This window comes from Elaeis guineensis, chromosome 2 (assembly GCF_000442705.2).
Source record: "Elaeis guineensis isolate ETL-2024a chromosome 2, EG11, whole genome shotgun sequence".
Taxonomy (NCBI): domain Eukaryota; kingdom Viridiplantae; phylum Streptophyta; class Magnoliopsida; order Arecales; family Arecaceae; genus Elaeis; species Elaeis guineensis.
Window position 1 is genome coordinate 99,882,978 of NC_025994.2, and position 19,531 is coordinate 99,902,508.

Below are 19,531 nucleotides of genomic sequence, written 5' to 3' on the forward strand. Positions count from 1 at the left end.
GTTTAAAAAAATTAATGGTTGATGTCACGGTGATCTTTTTCTCCCGGACAATCTATTTTCTCCTTTTAAAGATAGGAAGACGTGGACCTTCCGGTCATTGAGATGTAAGGCGACTAGCCGGCAATTTTGAAGTATGAGAGATGACGTCGTGTGAAACACGGTAGCTGGGATCTGGAAAGTAGTCATAACTGGATCACATCCGAGGCTTTGGTAGCGATGGGTGACTAAAGGTAGGCAATGGCTCAGAAGAATTCACAAAGACCATGTGCCCACGTAAAATGGACAACGATCACAAGCCTATAGCGGACGCTCGGTGTTTGACCGTATTACAATGAGATAAGATCCATAGAAAATTATGACAAGAACAGGGAAAAATCTATTTGAGATTAAGTTGATTTCGGGTGGCCTAGCCTCCGGTTTTCTCAATTAAAAAAAAAAAGATTTTTTTTTTTTTGTTAGGGCATGAGATGATGACACAGAAAAGCATAACCATGGTGGTTGTGTTCATTTTTAAAAACCATGTTTATGTAGACTAGTGTAAGCAAATTGGATTACCAACTCTTGCTCCATCCTAGTATGAAATCTATTTGCATAGTTGATATGATGATGATGACGATAATGATGATTAGTATTTTGTGATGCCAATTTTTATTATTGTTATGAGGATTCATGTATGCATGTCTTTAATTTTACATCGGCTATATATCAGATAGATTTTAAATATTTATATGTGATCAAAAAATTAAAATAATATCTTTTAACTAATCTTGTTGAGTGAAATCTTGGATTGTTATAAAATGATATCAGAATAAATCTGGTCCATGATCCATATAGACTAGAAGATACTACAGATTGATCTATTGAGACTGACTACTAATTGATCGTGATAGTTATGATTAGATTTGAATCTTTAATCTAGTGAGAATATTAGGAATTAAACGAGAAGAATATGTGAGGATTTGTACATATGTATATTTAGTCTAACATTGGCTATATGTTACATAAAACTTGGATATTTATACAAGATCAAGAAAATCAAATAATATTTTTTGGTTATCTTCTTTTGATGAGATCCAATATTGTCATAGTTGTCATAGGATTAAAATGATATTACTGTTTATAGAAATAAAAGAAGAAAATGAAGATGATGATGAAGAAGAAAATCACTAGCAAGCTACACAATAGGACTTGACCTGCTTCCAATACCTCTTTAACTTTCTTAACGGTGAAGGTGGGATGGGAATTACGCATCTATTGCAACGACTACCAAGAGACTATATGTATGCTGGCACCTTTTCATCTCAGCATAACATCCGCTGTTATTTGTTTTTTTGTTTTTCGGTAAAGTAATATTGGTTGTTGTTGCTAGTCTTGCAACAGTTCTGGAATAAGACGTTGTATATATTCTATCCAGGGTGCCACACCCGTTCTAGAGTATTGGGCCTTCTTCCACAAGTCTTTGATGCTTTCGCTACTATGAAATATTATTCTATCATTTAGTCTAAAGTTGTTGGATATATGATTTTCTTTGTATTATCAAAAATAGATAGTTCCTAAGAGCTTTCGCTTTCAAGTCTTCTATTGCTCATCTAATGGGTTGGGCACTAAGATCCAAGTGGGATATATTCCACAGATGACTTGGTAAAAAAGAAGTGCAGATCCCTATGATGAGCAGTGCATCATACGCATCATCCATCGCACGATGAACGATAGTGCACGGATGTGGACCATGTGATGTATGTCACATACGGCCACATGCAGTTGTCCATCATATGATAGATGATGCATGTGATGTACCACACCATGTGGTGCGTACAAATATCGTTAAGAATCCATGCTCAAAACATAGAAAGTCATATAGAATGCTATATAGTTGTGGATGTCGGCTAAGATGGATGGCCATCAAATAAAGAAATTCATTAGCATATGTAGTATATCACACATAATAGATATTGTTTGATGGTGTTCCATCTTATGATAGCTGCCTTCTAAAAAAACATGGTGCGCGGGCCATACGGTTGAAAAGTGTCAACAACGTTAGCCAAACATGCGGGTTTTGGATAACCAGGAAGTCCCTGTCCTTTTGGGCCACTCACCGAAAGATGGGGCTAGGTGGGCCATGCCTTCCGCTGATGTAGCTTTTGCCACTCAAACCTGGCACGCTTGCCGCTATACGCACGCATGCACGCGCGCGCGAGCGCACTAGCCTGCTAACCTTTCCTTGACGTGTAAAATTATAAGAGAAATTATTTGTACACCATCTGCAGTGCAGAAAATATGAAAATATGACATGAAGGGCACCGATTGGATCACATAATCATTATTTTTAATATATATTTAATGACCATTTAATATCCATAATTTTTATTTTTATTTAAAATTTTGAATGATAAAAAATATCTTCTTTTTTTCTATAAAATTATAGAATCTTGTGTAGAGATTATGGTATCCTGCATTGAAATTATGACGAAAATATCCTTCTCTCTTATGATATTTTGTCTGTGAAAAAATTATGACATTCTGTGTAAAAAATTATAATTTTAACGCAGGATGCCATAATATCATCTGCACAAGAAGATGTGATAATTATTTTTGGAAAGAAAGGAATATTTTTATCATTCAAAATTTCAAACAAAAAAATAGAACTGTGGATATTAAATACTTGTTGGAAAGCGATGGCTATGTGATCGAATAGAACAAAATGATGTGTTTCACGTTAGATTTTTTATATCGCAGATGGTGTACAAAGAAATTTTTAAATTATAAAATTGGGTGCCGGCATAGGCGTTTGGGCTGGTCATTTTGTAACACTGGATCTATTGGATGAGGGCACGGCTCCTACTTTGTTGAACAACATGGGCCTAAAAATCCACACTCATGACTCAACGGGAGAAGATGGGCCTTCTCACGATGCTAGACACATCCTAGACCTTCTGATGACTGAATTGTGCATGGGAACTTTTGTTACTTTTCCGTAATAATTATATAATACACTAATTTGAGCATGTGTCTTCTGTCTTCTTCCTCTTTTTTATGAAATTTTATGCTGCATAGCCATGAGTGATAAGTTAGCATCAGACTCACACCCATGTATCGTTCAATATTTTTTTTTAAAAAAATGTTTTGGATTTTGCCTTCAATCGAATGGTCAGGAATTTCATGTACAACCATCTGATATTTGACTCAGAGATATCGTTAACTTGCAGTAGCTTGCAACTCAACCATCAGAGGATGAACCTCACGTTCTTTTGTGGCAAATGTAGTTTTTGAGGTAGAACGAGGGGAGTAAGCTGCTCCCTCCATTATATTTATTAGATTATTATAAGTTACAGTACAGGTAAAGGTTGAAGACTGATAAAGAGTTGAAAAGCAAAACAGGAAGTGGGCCCTTCCCTTATGTACACCCTTCTCTTGGAGTCGTGGTGAGCTTTAAAGCAGTTGCATGTAAGTATCCCATCAGCTACAGTTGTGGAATAGAGCGTTGTGGTCCCTTAACTATCAGTTGATGTACTTTGGCAGGAATTCCCAGAGGAAAGCACTCGAAAAGCTGTCTTGTTGATACAAAATCTGAGAACCTGTCATCTTTGGGTCCCTGCGTTGAGTGACGCCTGGCTTCTTTGCGTTGTCCCCAGAATCGATCTTAGTCTCAACATTTGAGTAAGAGACCATCGTCTTACTTCTTCGGTACCTGACGTTCTGGATGCAGCCCATCGCTCTCAGCACCCAATATTTTTCAGAGATTGGCCGAGATGCCTGATGTATGGGTTGTCAACTCTTACCATCCGGTCATTGTATAGGCAAGCAATAGATTTTCCGACTTCTAAACAGACTTGAGCCTCAAATACAAACAAACGTTTGTTGCGTTCTAATCAAATGCACCAACAGAATATGGTCTGTAGGCAGTCCCATGCTATGGTTTCCTCCTCATCCTCACTTGTAGATTGATAGGGGCTCCAGAGATCTTTGTAGATCGGAGGAATCTGACCTCGTTTGCCCGATTGAAATAACAAAAGCCAAAGACGAGTAGAGTAGGAACACTGAGTGAAGAGGTGATCTGTGGCTGTGGATTCTTGTTAATCGATGCAAAGAGGGCAAGAATCCAAGCCTTGTATTCCTTTCTTATCAAGGTTTTCAGCAGTGAGAATTTAATTTATTATAGAAACACAACCAGGCAAAAATTTTCACTTTTTTAGGTATTGGCAATTTTCATACGATAAGCCCAATCTGAGAAGTTATCCCCCCATGTTTGAAAAAGAGATAGTGGCTTCGAGTAACAAAGTTTCCATTGGGAGTCCACCTCCAAAGTTTTTTGGCATGCCGCCATGATAAATTTATATTTTTGAGAAGAGATTCTAATGCCTGAAACTTTGAAGTAGCAGTGAAGCTGAATGGTAGTTTGAAGTTATCTAATGTATTAGTCTTAGCAAGGAATGAAGCAACACTTAGATCCCGATTGACTGCGAGAGCAAACAAGGATGGATATCTTTCACTTACTGTTTTCCCGTCAACCCAGAAAACAAACCAAACGGAAATTTGCTGTCCATTCTCAATTGCTGTGGTTGTACATTGCCTAAACAGCTTAAATGTCTTTAGAACTTCCTTCCAGACTGGAGAAGCTATCAGGACCCAGTATTGAGACAATTCTGTAGGGAGCGTGTTTAAATAATAATTTGATTCCACCAGCATTTTCCATTCTCAATCAGTTTCTGTACAGTATTTCCACCAACACTTCATCAGAAGCACTTGATTCATTGTTTTAAGATCAATAATGCCAAGTCCTCCAAAATTTTTCGAGCGGCATATTCCGGGCCAGTTAGCCAGGTATCTGATTTTGCTCACTGAGTCCTAATTACTGCAACAATATCCCCAAATGAAGTCACGGCATAGTTTGTTGATCCTCAGAATGATTGGGTTGGGGATTTTCAAGGCTGCCATCTAGTATAATGAAATTGCTCTCAATACTGAATTGACCAATGTTATTGTCTCTGCCATGGAAAGGGTATTTTGCTTCCACCCAGAGAGTTTTTTGGAGACTTTCTCCGCAAGGAAACCCCATTGGCTTGAGGGAAGGGGAGAGTGATGTAATGGGAGCCCCAGATATTTGATATGGAAGTGAGAGCTTTGGCAACTTAAAATTGCTGTGAGTCCTGAGCTTTCTGCCATCGACAAATTAATCTCAATCAGGTTAGATTTGATGAAGTTAATCTTTAACCCCGTCTGCATCTCATGGGAGTAGAGGATTAGTTTGAGGATGTTTGCATATCTTGTGGAGGCGCCACGGAATATTAAGGTATCATCAGCAAATTGGAGGCATTGAGTTTCTTTTACAATTTCAGATGGGCAATGCCTTCAATTAGATTTCTTGATTGTGCAAGTTTTATGTGAAAGAACAGGCTATGGATAATCAAGCATACTTCGATCCACACAGCGTACAAGTATAGTGGAAATAAGATCATTTTGTAGAGGAAACATAACTAGAACAAATATAAAACGTAAAATATGTCACGCCCCGAACCCAACACCCGGATCAGATACGTGATGGCCACACACTCTTTAAAGCAAGTCCTAAAGAATATGCAAGGCTAAATTAAATCGTTACAACCTTATCAACCATAATAATTTATTTCAACAATAATTCATAAAACCTTGCATAATTACAATTTAAATTTCTTCAATTCTCTGAGCAGATACTATGACACTTTTATCTATCCTTCTACTCACCCGTAAATCCAGGCCATAGCCAATCATAAGCATCCTGTAACTCTGAGAAGAAAAGAAAGATGAAGGGGTATGAGCTTTACAGCCCAGTAAGAATTCCCATATCACACCAATATAATAATATAATCTGAAAATAAAGATAAGCAATAACACATAAAAGTCGATGTTCACTGTCCAGAATACTGCAAACATTTATAGACTATCTGTTTTATCAAAAGAGTTGCATTATCATATGTTAATGAGTGAAACAATTTTATTCAACGATTGTTTCATGACTTATCTTTCTATCACATCATCTTTAATCCTTTCTTTTTGGCTTTGGCTTTGGCTTTGGTCTTGGCTTTGGACTATCAAGATCATGCGACGATCTTTTATTCGGATCGATTTCTGTGATCTTCCTCGGATCGAAATATTCATGATCTTTCTCGAATCAAAGTGGCCATGATCTTTCTCGGATCAGATTCTTCATGATCTTTCTCGGATCATATTCTTCCACATATAAGCCTGTGGGGGCTGTCCCAGGCATAAGTTCCTAGCAAGCTATTCCACATGACAAGGCTAGTTCAAACCATATTTCTCTTTCTTTTTTATTTTCATGAAATTATAATATTTAACTTCATTAATCAATTCAAATTTTACAGTGTAATAAATATATCATACCCATATAATCATGCCATCAATCGCTGATACATATGTATTGATATAACATACTCATGCTCAAAATCACATAAATAAATAACAGTGTCTCAGATATAATAAATTCATCGATCTCAAATCCAACGATGCAAAATCAATGAGATAAAACCAACGGTAAAATAACATATATAATGATGATCATATACAGAGATTCTTACCTTTACCGGTGATTGATCCAAACACCAAAAATCAATGTTCTTCTTTGATTTATAAATTTTTTTAACAAAATATTCCACTCGATATCTTATGCAGACAATCGTATCTCTTCATGACCCTGATCAAATATAAAAATTATATATGGAGAAAATTACTGATAATCGATCCTAATAACACAGATCGAAGATCTCTCTTAGGATTAACCAAAATTAGGACTTGTCTATGTATCAGGATCCTTCACTGATCATAAGACTTCTAGAGAGAGAAAATCCATGAAGAGAGAGAAAATTCTAGAGAGAGAAAGTAGAGAGAGAAAGTGGAGAGAGAAATTTTCGTATCCTTCAGATGAGACAATCATAGTCGAGATCATCAGAGGTCCTATCAGGATGACTCAATATGAATCAAGTATTATAAATTTTGAATAGGATCGGACTGAGATTAGATCTACTGCATGAATTTCGGAGCAATCTCAAATCATCATATTTTTATTTCAAATTTATCCTAGGATCCGTGATGAAATCAAAGAGAGAGTAGAAAGACCTTAGAGAGATAAAATCCATAAAGAGAGAGAAAAAAAGTTAGAGAGAGAATCTAGAGAGAGAAAATGTTAAGAGAATGTAGAGAGAGGAAGTTCAATTCTAGAGAGAGAAAGACTTTAAGAGAGAAAGATGAGAGAAACTTTCTCTCACACATATTTTTATTATTATTATTTTTTTCTTTTTCTTTTTTCTTTTTCTTTTCTTTTTCTTTTTCTTTTTTCTTTTTCATTTCTTTTTCTTTTTCTTTTCTCGTTTTCTTCTTCCTTTCCTCTTCCTTGGTAGAACAGTGGGGAACCAGAGGGAAAGAGACTCGATGGCACGAGCTCCGATGAGGGGGATGGCATCACGCGACGGCGACAAAGCAAAGCCGGCCGACGGTGAGGTTCGGCCAGCGAGCTTAAGAGTTTTCGAAAAAAATAGGGGACCGTCCCTATTCTTTTTATTTTCCGATCATTGGTCGGTCACCGGCGGCCAAGACTTTCAGGGAAGGAAGAGAGAGAGATGGGGGTCCGGTCTTGGGGATGGGACGCCGCAACCGGCGGTGCCGGTGGTCGAAAAAGAGAGAAAGATGGCCCGGCCGAACAGAGCAAAATAGGGGTCACATTGTTCATGGATTTTCCGACGATCCCGACGGTCGGTGGGGGTCTAAAGCCATGGGGAGAAAGGAAAGAGGGACAGGAAGAAAATTTGGAGCCTTACCTGAGCTCCGGTGGCCTCTTCGACCTTCAATTTTTTATGAACACGAGAAGAGGCTGCCGCTGCTTCCACGGAGAAAAGAGAAGGAATTAAGCTTGAAGATCGCCGGTGGAGGTTCTTGAGAGAGGGAGAGGCTTATTTATAGAGGTCCCTAGGGCTCCGAAGGTCTTAGGATTCTCTTTCCATCCGAGATTCATCAGAGAAGAAGACTCCCATCGGGAGTCTTCTTCCCGTTCTATTCCCTTTTTTTTTTATATGGGTTTGGGTTTTGGGCTTGATTCTGGGCTCAATTGAGGCCGGGATGTTACATTCTTTCCCCCTTCAAATAATTTCATCCTCGAAATTAAGTTATGTCGTTTGAAATATCTATTTCAAAGTATACATTCTTTATGTCATTCACAAGCTTACAATAATATCTTATATATTATTTATTTCTCATGATTTTGTTATAACAAAAATTATTTAAAATTTTAAATTCATCTCCTCTTATTGATTTCTCAACTTTTTGAAGAACTGTAACATTTTGGACTTGTATTAATATACCACCGTTATTTGTCTAATATATTTCACTCGAAATTCATAATTATCTCAGACTACCCTTGATAAAAAATAAATAAAGGTCAAACATCGGACACTCTTCACAATCATCGATTTTTTTCTTCTCTTGATCTTCCAACAAATTTTATATGTAATCTCTCATCTTAAGAAAACCTCAATCTTCTATATCAGTCCAAGTAACAATATTAAATTTTAAAAAAATATGAGATCTATGTCAGGATATTTTAAGTTTGAACTAATATCAAAACTATCAAGCTGTTAATAAACTTGAGATATCTAAAATTTCTTGGCATTATCTATAATGAAACAACCTACTGACAAAAATTTTCTGACTATGATCAGATTAGATCAAAATTTATAGCATCATTTCATTATCAATAAAATTCTTCCTTATTTGCAACTAATGTATTTCATCATAATATCTTTTGATTTAAAAGATTAACATTTCTAATCAATTTAATCCACCATGCTTTTGCTGCGCACTCTGATCTTAATTTATCAAATTATATAGGTCTATCAAAGATAAAATATCCTTATATGTTAGATCAATCTAGGATAGATCCAACCTTCAAATTTCATATAAGACTTAGGGCAAAATTTTAAGTTTCTTTATCTTTACTATCTTTGGGTATAACATACAAAAATTAAATCTTGATCCACTTTCTATGTTTGAAATCATTGCATAAGCTTCATCACTCTTCAAGAATCCAACATGTCTAGAATTAATTGAAGTTAACCTTAGATTTACCTTACAATCATTTAGATAATTTCTAAATCAATTTTTTTAAAAAAAAAATTAATTCTAACTTGACAAACTAGAAGAACTCAAGCCAACATCCTGAAGTAGAATCAACTTGATTATTTCTTATAGAGCTCTCTTCATCACAGTCTTTAATATTAATCGATAAATTCATACAAAATCTTATCCCTTGTATAAGTCATTCAAAATTTAACACTTGCAAGATGTCTTAGTTCAATTTAAAAAAAATCCAAACTTTGACTTGAATAATTAATACACTTCACCATCTTCAACAATCACAAAAAAAATTAAAAAAAATCTAATCCAAAGATAATAATATGAATTATTAAAAATTTCATCATAACCTGTATATTATACTCCGACAAAATAAATTTTCTTCTTTAATTTAACAACAATATCAAAATACTTTTGATCCACTTAAAAAAAATAAACTATTGACTTGAAATTCAATACAACTTGAAAGATCAAGGAATCATATTCAGAATATGATATTTTGAGTAACCAAAAATTTTATCAAGATGTGTATCTCATATTCTCATAATAAAATTCAAGTATATTTTTCATCTAAGATTGAGTTTCATATATGACCTCTTATAGGTTCAGTGTTCAAAAATATTTCTCTCTCATATAATGTAATTTCTTTTTTAGACCATATCCTAACTTCTTTCTGATAAATTTAAAATTTATAATGCTCAGATAATTAATATCAAAATCAGAAAAATTATCATGATTTCCTTTCATATAAGTTTAGCATTCCAAAATCATCGAGTATACTCAACATAACATATCAATACCTCCCGCTTCCTTTCAGGGTCAATTCTTCTTATATTCAGGCCACCCTACTAATTGAAATCCAAGATATAACTCATCAATTCTATTATAGATATCATATGCCACTTATGCGTAATTTCATCTTAATATCTATTGATTCGAAATCTAAATATTGAATCTTCTCTTTTATATCTATCATGTTCCTCATGATCATAACCTAAGTTCAGATATCACTAAAATTATAATTCTGAATAATTATAATCTTAAACTCAAATATCACTTAAATTATATTTTCTAGTGATCATAACCTAAACTCTAATATCATTCTATCATACTTTTAATGATCATAATCTTAAACTCTGATATTATCAATCATACTTTATTGATTATAATCCAAAAATTTTGATATTACTTATATGACAATCTCTAGTGACCTTAAACCTAAGCTCTAGTACTGTGCTATCATATTCTCTGATATTACTCTGTCACATCCTATTTATCATGCATAAAGTTTTGATATCATTTCATAATCTCTAGTGACTTAAACTTAAGCTCTAATATCATTTTATCAAATCCTAATCACTTATATCATAATCCCCAATGATCATATCTAAACCCTGTTATTACTCTATAATATTTAAATCACTTATATTATAATCCTTAATGATCATAACCTGAGCTCTGATACTACTTTGTCATAACCTATTGATCTTACATAAAGTTTTTAATATCTTTTCATAATCTCTGGTGATCTTAAACTTAAGCTCTGATACCATTTTGTCATGCCCCGAACCCAACACCCGGGTCGGATACGTGATGGCCGCACACTCTTTAAAGCAAGTCCTAAAGAATATGCAAGACCAAATTAAATCGTTACAACCTTATCAACCATAATAATTTATTTCAACAATAATTTATAAAATCTTGCATAATTACAATTTAATTTTTTTCAATTCTCTGATCAGATACTATGACACTTTTATCTATCATTCTGCTCACCCGTAAATCTAGGCCATAGCCAATCATAAGCATCCTGTAACTCTGAGAAGAAAAGAAAGACGAAGGGGTGTGAGCCTTACAGCCCAGTAAGAATTTCCATATCACACCAATATAATAATATAATCTGAAAATAAAGATAAGCAATAACACATAAAAGTCGATGTTCACTGTCCAGAATACTGCAAACATTTATAGACTATCTGTTTTATCAAAAGAGTTGCATTATCATATGTTAATGAGTGAAATAATTTTATTCAACGATTGTTTCATGACTTATCTTTCTATCACATCATCTTTAATCCTTTCTTTTTGGCTTTGGCTTTGGCTTTGGCCTTGGCTTTGGACTACCAAGATCATGCGACGATCTTTTATTCGGATCGATTTCTGTGATCTTCCTCGGATCGAAATATTCATGATCTTTCTCGAATCAAAGTGGCCATGATCTTTCTCGGATCAGATTCTTCATGATTTTTCTCGGATCATATTCTCTATCTATTTTCTCTCTCTAGATTCTCTCTATTTTCTCTCTCTAGATCTTTCTCTCTTTTTATGAATTTTATCTCTCTAGAGTCTTTCTCTCTCTCTTTGATTTCATCACAGACCCTAAGATAAACTTGAGATAAAAATATGATGACTTGAGATTGCTCTGAAATTTATGCGGTAGATTAGATTCCGATTCGATCTTTATTCAAAATTGATAACATCAATCATGGTTAATCCATATTGAGTCACCCTGATATGATCTCTGATGATCTCGATCATTATTATCTCATCGGAAGGATACGAAGATTCTCTCCCCACTTTCTCTCTCTACTTTATCTCTCTAGAATTTTTCTCTTTCTTCATAGATTTTCTCTCTCTAGAAATCTTATGGATCAGTGGAGGATCCTGATACATAGACAAATCTTAATTTTGGTTAATCCTGAGAGAGGTCCTAGATTTGTGTTAATAAGATCGATTATTGAGTAATTTTCTTCATATATGATTTTTATATTTGATCAGAATTATGAAGAGATGATTGTCTGCATATGATATCTAGTAGAATATTTTGTTAAAAAAATTTATAAATCAAAGAAGAACATCGATTTCTGTGCTTGGATCAGTCACCGATAAAGGTAAGAATCCCTATACATTATCACTATTATATATATGCTATTTTACTGTTGGTCTTGCATCATTGGTTTTGCATCATCGGATTTGAGATCGATGAATTTATTATATTTGAGATACTGTTATTTGATTTTGAGCATGAGTATGTTATGTCAATATATATGTATCAGAGATTGATGGCATGATTATATGGATATGACATATCTGAATTGATCATAATGCAAGACAGAATTGATTTGATGAAATCAACACATAATGATTAAATGAAAAGAAAGAGATATATGGTATGGACTAGCCTTGTCATATGGAACAGCCAGCCAGGAGCTTATGCCTAGAACAGTCCGCCAGAAGCTTATGCCTGGGACAGCCCCCACTGGCTTACAGGTGGATCAGCCGGCCAGGAGCTCATGCCTGGAGCTTATGCCTGGAACAGCCTCTCACGGGCTTTCGTACGTGGGACAGCCGGCCAGGAGCTCATCCTGGGACAGCCTTGAAAGGCTTTTTATGTGAAAATTGATTCGGATGATGACTGAGGTATAGACTTGGATAGTCCAGAGCCAGAAAGAAAAGGTTAAAAATCATATGATTATGAAAAGAGAAATGAAAGATAAGACATGAAATAATTGTTGAATAAAAGTATTTCACCTTTTAACATATGATGATGCATCTATTTTAACAAGACAGAAAATTTATGAATATTTGCATTATTCTGGACATTGAACATGAGATTTTATATTTTATTGCTTATCCTTATTTTCAGACTATATTACTATATCAGTATGATATGAGAATTCTTACTGGACTGTAAAGCTTACACCCTTCATCTTTCTTTTTCTTCTCAGAGTTACAGGACGCTTATGATTGGCTATGGCTTGGATTTACGGGTGAGCAGAAGGATAAATAGAGTGCCATAGTATCTGATCAGAGAATTGAAGAAATTTAAATTGCAATTATGCAAGGTTTTACGAATTATTGTTGAAATAAATTGTTATGGATGTTAAGGTTGTAACGATTTAATTTGACTTTGCATATTCTTTAGGGCTTGCTCTAAAGAGTGTGCGGCCATCACGTATCCAACTCGGGTGTTGAGTTCGGGACATGACATCCGGCCCAATTGGGCCCAGAATCAGCCCACAGCCCATACAAAAAAAAAAACAGAACGGGAAGAAAACTCCCGATGGGAGTCTTCTTCTCCGATGAATCCCAAACAGAGAAGAGTTCTGGGACCCTTAAAACTCTAGGACCCTCTATAAATAAGACTTCCCTCTCCCTCACGAGCCTCCACCGACGACCGTTGAGTCTGATTCCTCCCTTTTTCTCTGTGGAAGCCGCGGCAGCCTCTTCTCGTATTCATCAAAAATCGAAGGTCGAAGAGGCCACCAGAGCTCAGGTAAGGCTCCAAATTTTCTTCCTCTCCCTCTTTCCTTTCTCCCTATGGCTTTAGACCCTCACGGACAGTTGGGATCGCTGAAAAATCCATGAACAAGGTGAACCCTTGTTTTACTCTGTTTCGGCCGGACCCTTTCCTCTCTTTTTCGGCCACCGACGCTGTCGGTTGCGGTGTCTCATCCCTAGGATAGGATCCTCATCCCTTTATCTCTATTCCCTGAAGGTATTGGCCGTCAGTGACCAGTCAATGATCGAAAAACAAAAGAAAAAGTGGCAGTCCTCTATTTTTCCGATCTCTTCTTGATTTCTCACCGGCCGAATCTTGCCGTCGGCCATCCCTTGCTCCACCACTGCCTCCACCTGCTGCCGGACCTCCGACAAAACCGTCGCCCTCGTCGGAGCCAAGCTGGAGCCCCTCGTCCGTCCCTTGTTTCGGCCCAAGGGAGGCCGTGGGAAGAAGAAGGAAAAGAAGAAGAAGAAAAGAAAAGAAAAAGAAAAAGAAAAAGGAAAAAATAAAAAGAAAAATAAAAAAATAAAAATAAAAATAAAGAAAACAAAAATAGAAAAAAAATAAAATAAAAGAAGAAAAGAGAGAAATTTTTTCTCTCTCTTCGCTCTCCTTTCTCTCTCTTTCCTCTCTCCACTCTCTACCTTCTCTCTCCATTTTATCTCTCTAGATTCTCTCTCTATTTTCTCTCTCTAGATCTTTCTCTCTTTTTATAGATTTTATCTCTCTAGAGTCTTTCTCTCTCTCTTTGATTTCATCACAGACCCTAGGATAAACTTGAGATAAAAATATGATGACCTGAGATTGCTCCGAAATTCATGCAGTAGATTAGATTTCGATCCGATCTTTATTCGAAATTGATAACATCAATCATGGTTAATCCATATTGAGTCACCCTGATATGACCTCTGATGATCTCGACCATGATTATCTCATCCTAGATTTGTGTTATTAGGATCGATTATTGAGTAATTTTCTCCATATATGATTTTTATATTTGATCAGAGTTATGAAGAGATGATTGTCTGCATATGATATCGAGTGGAATATTTTATCAAAAAAATTTATAAATCAAAGAAGAATATTAATTTCTGTGTTTGGATCAGTCACCGATAAAGGTAAGAATCCCTGGACATTATCACTATTATATATATGCTATTTTACTATTGGTCTTACATCATTGGTTTTGCATCGTCAAATTTGAGATCGATGAATTTATTATATCTGAGATACTGTTATTTGATTTTGAGCATGAGTATGTTCTGTCAATATATATGTATCAGAGATTGATGGCATGATTATATGAATATGACATATCTGAATTGATCATAATGCAAGACAGAATTGATTTGATAAAATTAACACATAATGATTAAATGAAAGAAAGAGATATATGGTATAGACTAGCCTTGTCATGTGGAACAGCCGGTCAGGAACTTATGCCTGGGACAGTCCATCAGGAGCTTATGCCTGGGACAGCCCCCACTGGCTTACAGGTGGATCAGCTGGCCAGGAGCTCATACCTGGGACAGTCCATCAAGAGCTTATGCCTGGGACAGTCTCTCACGGGCTTTCGTACATGGGACAGCCGGTCAGGAGCTCATCCTGGGACAGCCTTGAAAGGCTTTTTATGTGAAAATTGATTCGGATGATGACTGAGGTATAGACTTGGATAGTCCAGAGCCAAAAAGAAAAGGTTAAAAATCATGTGATTATGAAAAGAGAAATGAAAGATAAGATATGAAATAATTATTGAATAAAAGTGTTTCACCTTTTAACATATGATGATGCATCTATTTTAACAAGACAGAAAATTTATGAATGTTTGCATTATTCTGGACATTGAACATGAGATTTTATATTTTATTGCTTATCCTTATTTTCGGACTATATTACTATATCAGTGTGATATGGAAATTTTTACTGGACTGTAAAGCTCACACTCTTCATCTTTCTTTTTCTTCTCAGAGTTACAGGACGCTTATGATTGGCTATGGCTTGGATTTATGGGTGAGCAGAAAGATAAATAGAGTATCATAGTATCTGATCAGAGAATTGAAGAAATTTAAATTGTAATTATGCAAGATTTTATGAATTATTGTTGAAGTAAATTGTTATGGATATTAAGGTTGTAACAATTTAATTTGGCCTTGTATATTCTTTAGGGCTTGATCTAAAGAGTATGCGGCCATCACGTATCCGACCCGGATGTTGGGTTTAGGACGTGACAGAATGGTATCAAAGCTTAGGTTATGATCATTGAAAATTATGATATACGTGATAGGATATGACAGAATAATATCAGAGCTTAGGTTATGATCATGTGAGATTTATGATTAGGATATTATGACAGAATGGTATCAGAGCTTAGGTTTAAGATCACCAGAGATTATGAAAAGATATTAAAACTTTATGTAAGATCAATAGGATGTGACAAAGTAGTATCAGAGCTCAGGTTATGATCATTAAGGATTATAATATAAGTGATTTAAATATTACAGAGTAATAACAGAGTTTAGGTTATGATCATTGGAGATTATGATATAAGTGATTAGGATTTGATAAAATGATATTAGAGCTTAAGTTTAAGTTACTAGGGATTATGAAGTGATATCAAAATTTTATGCATGATCAATAGGATGTGACAGAGTGATATCAGAGAATATGATAGAACAGTACTAGAGCTCAGATTTAAGGTCACTAGGGATTGTCATATAAGTGTATCAAAATTTTGAGATTATAATCAATAGAGTATGATTGATAATATCAGAGTTTAAGATTATGATCATTTAAGGTATGATAGAATGATATTAGAGTTTAGGTTATGATCACTAGAAAATATGATTTAAGTGGTATTTAAGTTTAAGGTTATAATTATTCAGAATTATAATTTTTGTGATATCTGAACTTAGGTTATGATCATGAGGAACATGATAGATATAAAAGAGAAGATTTAATATTTAGATTTTGAATCAATAGATATTAAGATGAAATTTATGCATAAGTGGCATATGATATCTATAATAGAATTGATGAGTTATATCTTGGATTTCAATTAGTAGGGTGGCCTGAATATAAGAAGAGTTGACCCTGGAAGGAAGCGGAAGGTATTGATATGTTATGTTGAGTATACTCGATGATTTTGGAATGCTAAACTTATATGGAAGGAAATCATGATAACTTTTCTGATTTTGATATTAATTATCTGAGCATTACAAATTTTAAATTTATCAAAAAGAAGTTAGGATATGGTCTAAGAAAAAATTTCATCATATGAGAGAGAAATATTTTTGAGTATTGAACCTATAAGAGGATCATATATGAAACTCAATCTTAGATGAAAAAAATATACTTGAATTTTATTATGAGAATATGAGATACACATCTTGGTGAAATCTTTGGTTACTCAAAATATCATATTCTGAATATGATTCTTTGATCTTTCAAGTTGCATTAAATTTTAAGTCAAAAGTTTACTTTTCTAAGTGGATCAAAAGTATTTTGATATTATTGTTAAATTAAAAAAAAAAATTATTTTATCAGAGTATGATATACAAGTTATGATGATATCTTTAATAATTCATATTACTATCTTTGGATTAAATTTTTTTTTTAATTTTTCTTGAGATTATTGAAGATGGTGAAGTGTATTAATTATTCAAGTCAAAGTTTGGATTTTTTTTAAAATTGAACTAAGACATCTTGCTAGTGTTAAATTTTGAATGACTTATACAAGGGATAAAATTTTGTATGGATTTATTGATTAATATTAAGGATTGTGATGAAGGGAGCTCTATAAAAAATAATCAAGTTGATTCTACTTATGGATGTTGGCTTGAGTTTTTTTAGTTTGTCAAGTTAGAATTAATTATTTTAAAATGAAAGATTGATTTAGAAATTATCTAAATGATTGTAAGGTAAATTTAAGGTTAATTTTAATTGATTCTAGACATATTGGATTCTTGAAGAGTGATGAAACTTATGCAATAATTTCAAACATAGAAAGTGGATCAAGATTTAATTTTTATATGTTATACCTAAAGGTAGTAAAGATAAAGAAACTTAAAATTTTGTCCTGAGTCTTATATAAAATTTGAAGGTTGGATCTATCCTGAATTGATCTAATATATAAGGATATTTTTATCTTTGATAGACTTATATAATTTGATAAATTAAGATCAGAGTGCGCAGCAAAAGCGTGGTGGATTAAATTGATTAGAAATATTAATCTTTTAAATCAAAAGATATTATGATGAAATACATTAATTGTAAATAAGAAAAAAATTTATTAATAATGAAAGGATGCTATAAATTTTGATCTAATCTGATCATAGCCGGATAATTTTTGTCAGTAGGTTGCTTCATTGTAGATAATATCAAGAAATTCTAGATATCTCAAGTTTATTAACAGCTTGATAGTTCTGATATTAGTTCAAACTTAGAATGTCCTGACATAGATCTCATATTTTTTAAAAAATTTAATATTGTTACTTGGACTGATATAGAAGATTAGGATTTTATTAAGATGAGAGTCTACATATAAAATTTGTTGGAAGGTCAAGAGAAGAAAGAAATCGATGATTGTGAAGAGTACCCGATATTTGACCTTTATTTATTTTTCTATCAAGGATAGTCTGAGATAATTATGAATTTCGAGTGGAATGTATTAGATAAATAACGGTGGTATATTAATACAAGTTCAAAATGTTACAGTTCTTCAAAAAATTGAGAAATCAATAAGAAGGGATTAGTTTGAGATTTTAAATAATTTTTGTTATAACAAGATCATGAGAAATAAATAATATGTAAGACATTATTGGAAGCGTGAGAATGACATGATACATGTATATATATATATATATATATTTAGAATATATCTCAAACAACATAAGTTAATTTCGAAGATGAAATTATTTGAAGGGGGGAGAATGTAACACCCGACCCAATTGGGCCCAGAATCAGCCCACAGCCCATCCAAAAAAAAAAAAATAGAATGGGAAGAAGACTCCCGATGAGAGTCTTCTTCTCCGATGAATCTCGGACGGAGAAGAGTTCTGGGATCCTTAAAACTCTAGGACCCTCTATAAATAAGACTCCCCTCTTCCTTATGAGCCTCCACCGATGATCGTTCAGCTCGATTCCTCTCCTTTTCTCCGTGGAAGCCGCGGCAGCCTCTTCTTGTGTTCATCGAAAATCGAAGGTCGAAGAGGCCATCGAAGCTCAGGTAAGGCTCCAAATTTTCTTTCTCTCCCTATTTCCTTTCTCCCCATGGCTCTAGACCCTCACCGGCAGTTGGGATCACCGGAAAATCCATGAACAAGGTGAACCCCTATTTTGCTCTATTTCGGTCGGACCCTTTCCTCTCTTTTTCGGCCACCGGTGCCGTCGGTTGCGGTGTCTCATCCCTAGGATAGGATCCTCATCCCTTTATCTCTCTTCCCTGAAGGTATTGGCCGCCGGTGACCAGCCAATGACCAAAAAACAAAAGAAAATATGGCAGTCCTCTATTTTTTCGATCTCTTCTTGATTTCTCGCTGGTCAAACCTTGCCGCCGGCCATCCCTTGCTCCACCGCCGCCTCCACCTGCTGTCAGACCTCCGACGAAACTGTCGCCCTCGCCGGAGCCAAGCTGGAGCCCCTCGTCCGTCCCCTATTTCGGCCCAAGGGAAGCCGTGGGAAGAAGGAAAAGAAGAAGAAGAAAAGAAAAGAAAAGAAAAAAGAAAAAGAGAAAAATAAAAAGAAAAAAATAAAAAGAGAAAAATAAAAATAAAGAAAATAAAAATAGAAAAATAAATAAAATAAAAGAAGAAGAGAGAGAAATTTTCTCTCTCTCCTCGCTCTCCTTTCTCTCACTTTCCTCTCTCCTCTCTCTACCTTCTCTCTCCATTTTCTCTCTCTAGATTCTCTCTCTATTTTCTCTCTCTAGATCTTTCTCTCTTTTTATGAATTTTATCTCTCTAGAGTCTTTCTCTCTCTCTTTGATTTCATCACAGACCCAAGGATAAACTTGAGATAAAAATATGATGACCTGAGATTGCTTCGAAATTCGTGTAGTAGATTTCATTCCAATTCGATCTTTATTCAAAATTGATAACATCAATCATGGTTAATCGATATTGAGTCATCCTGATA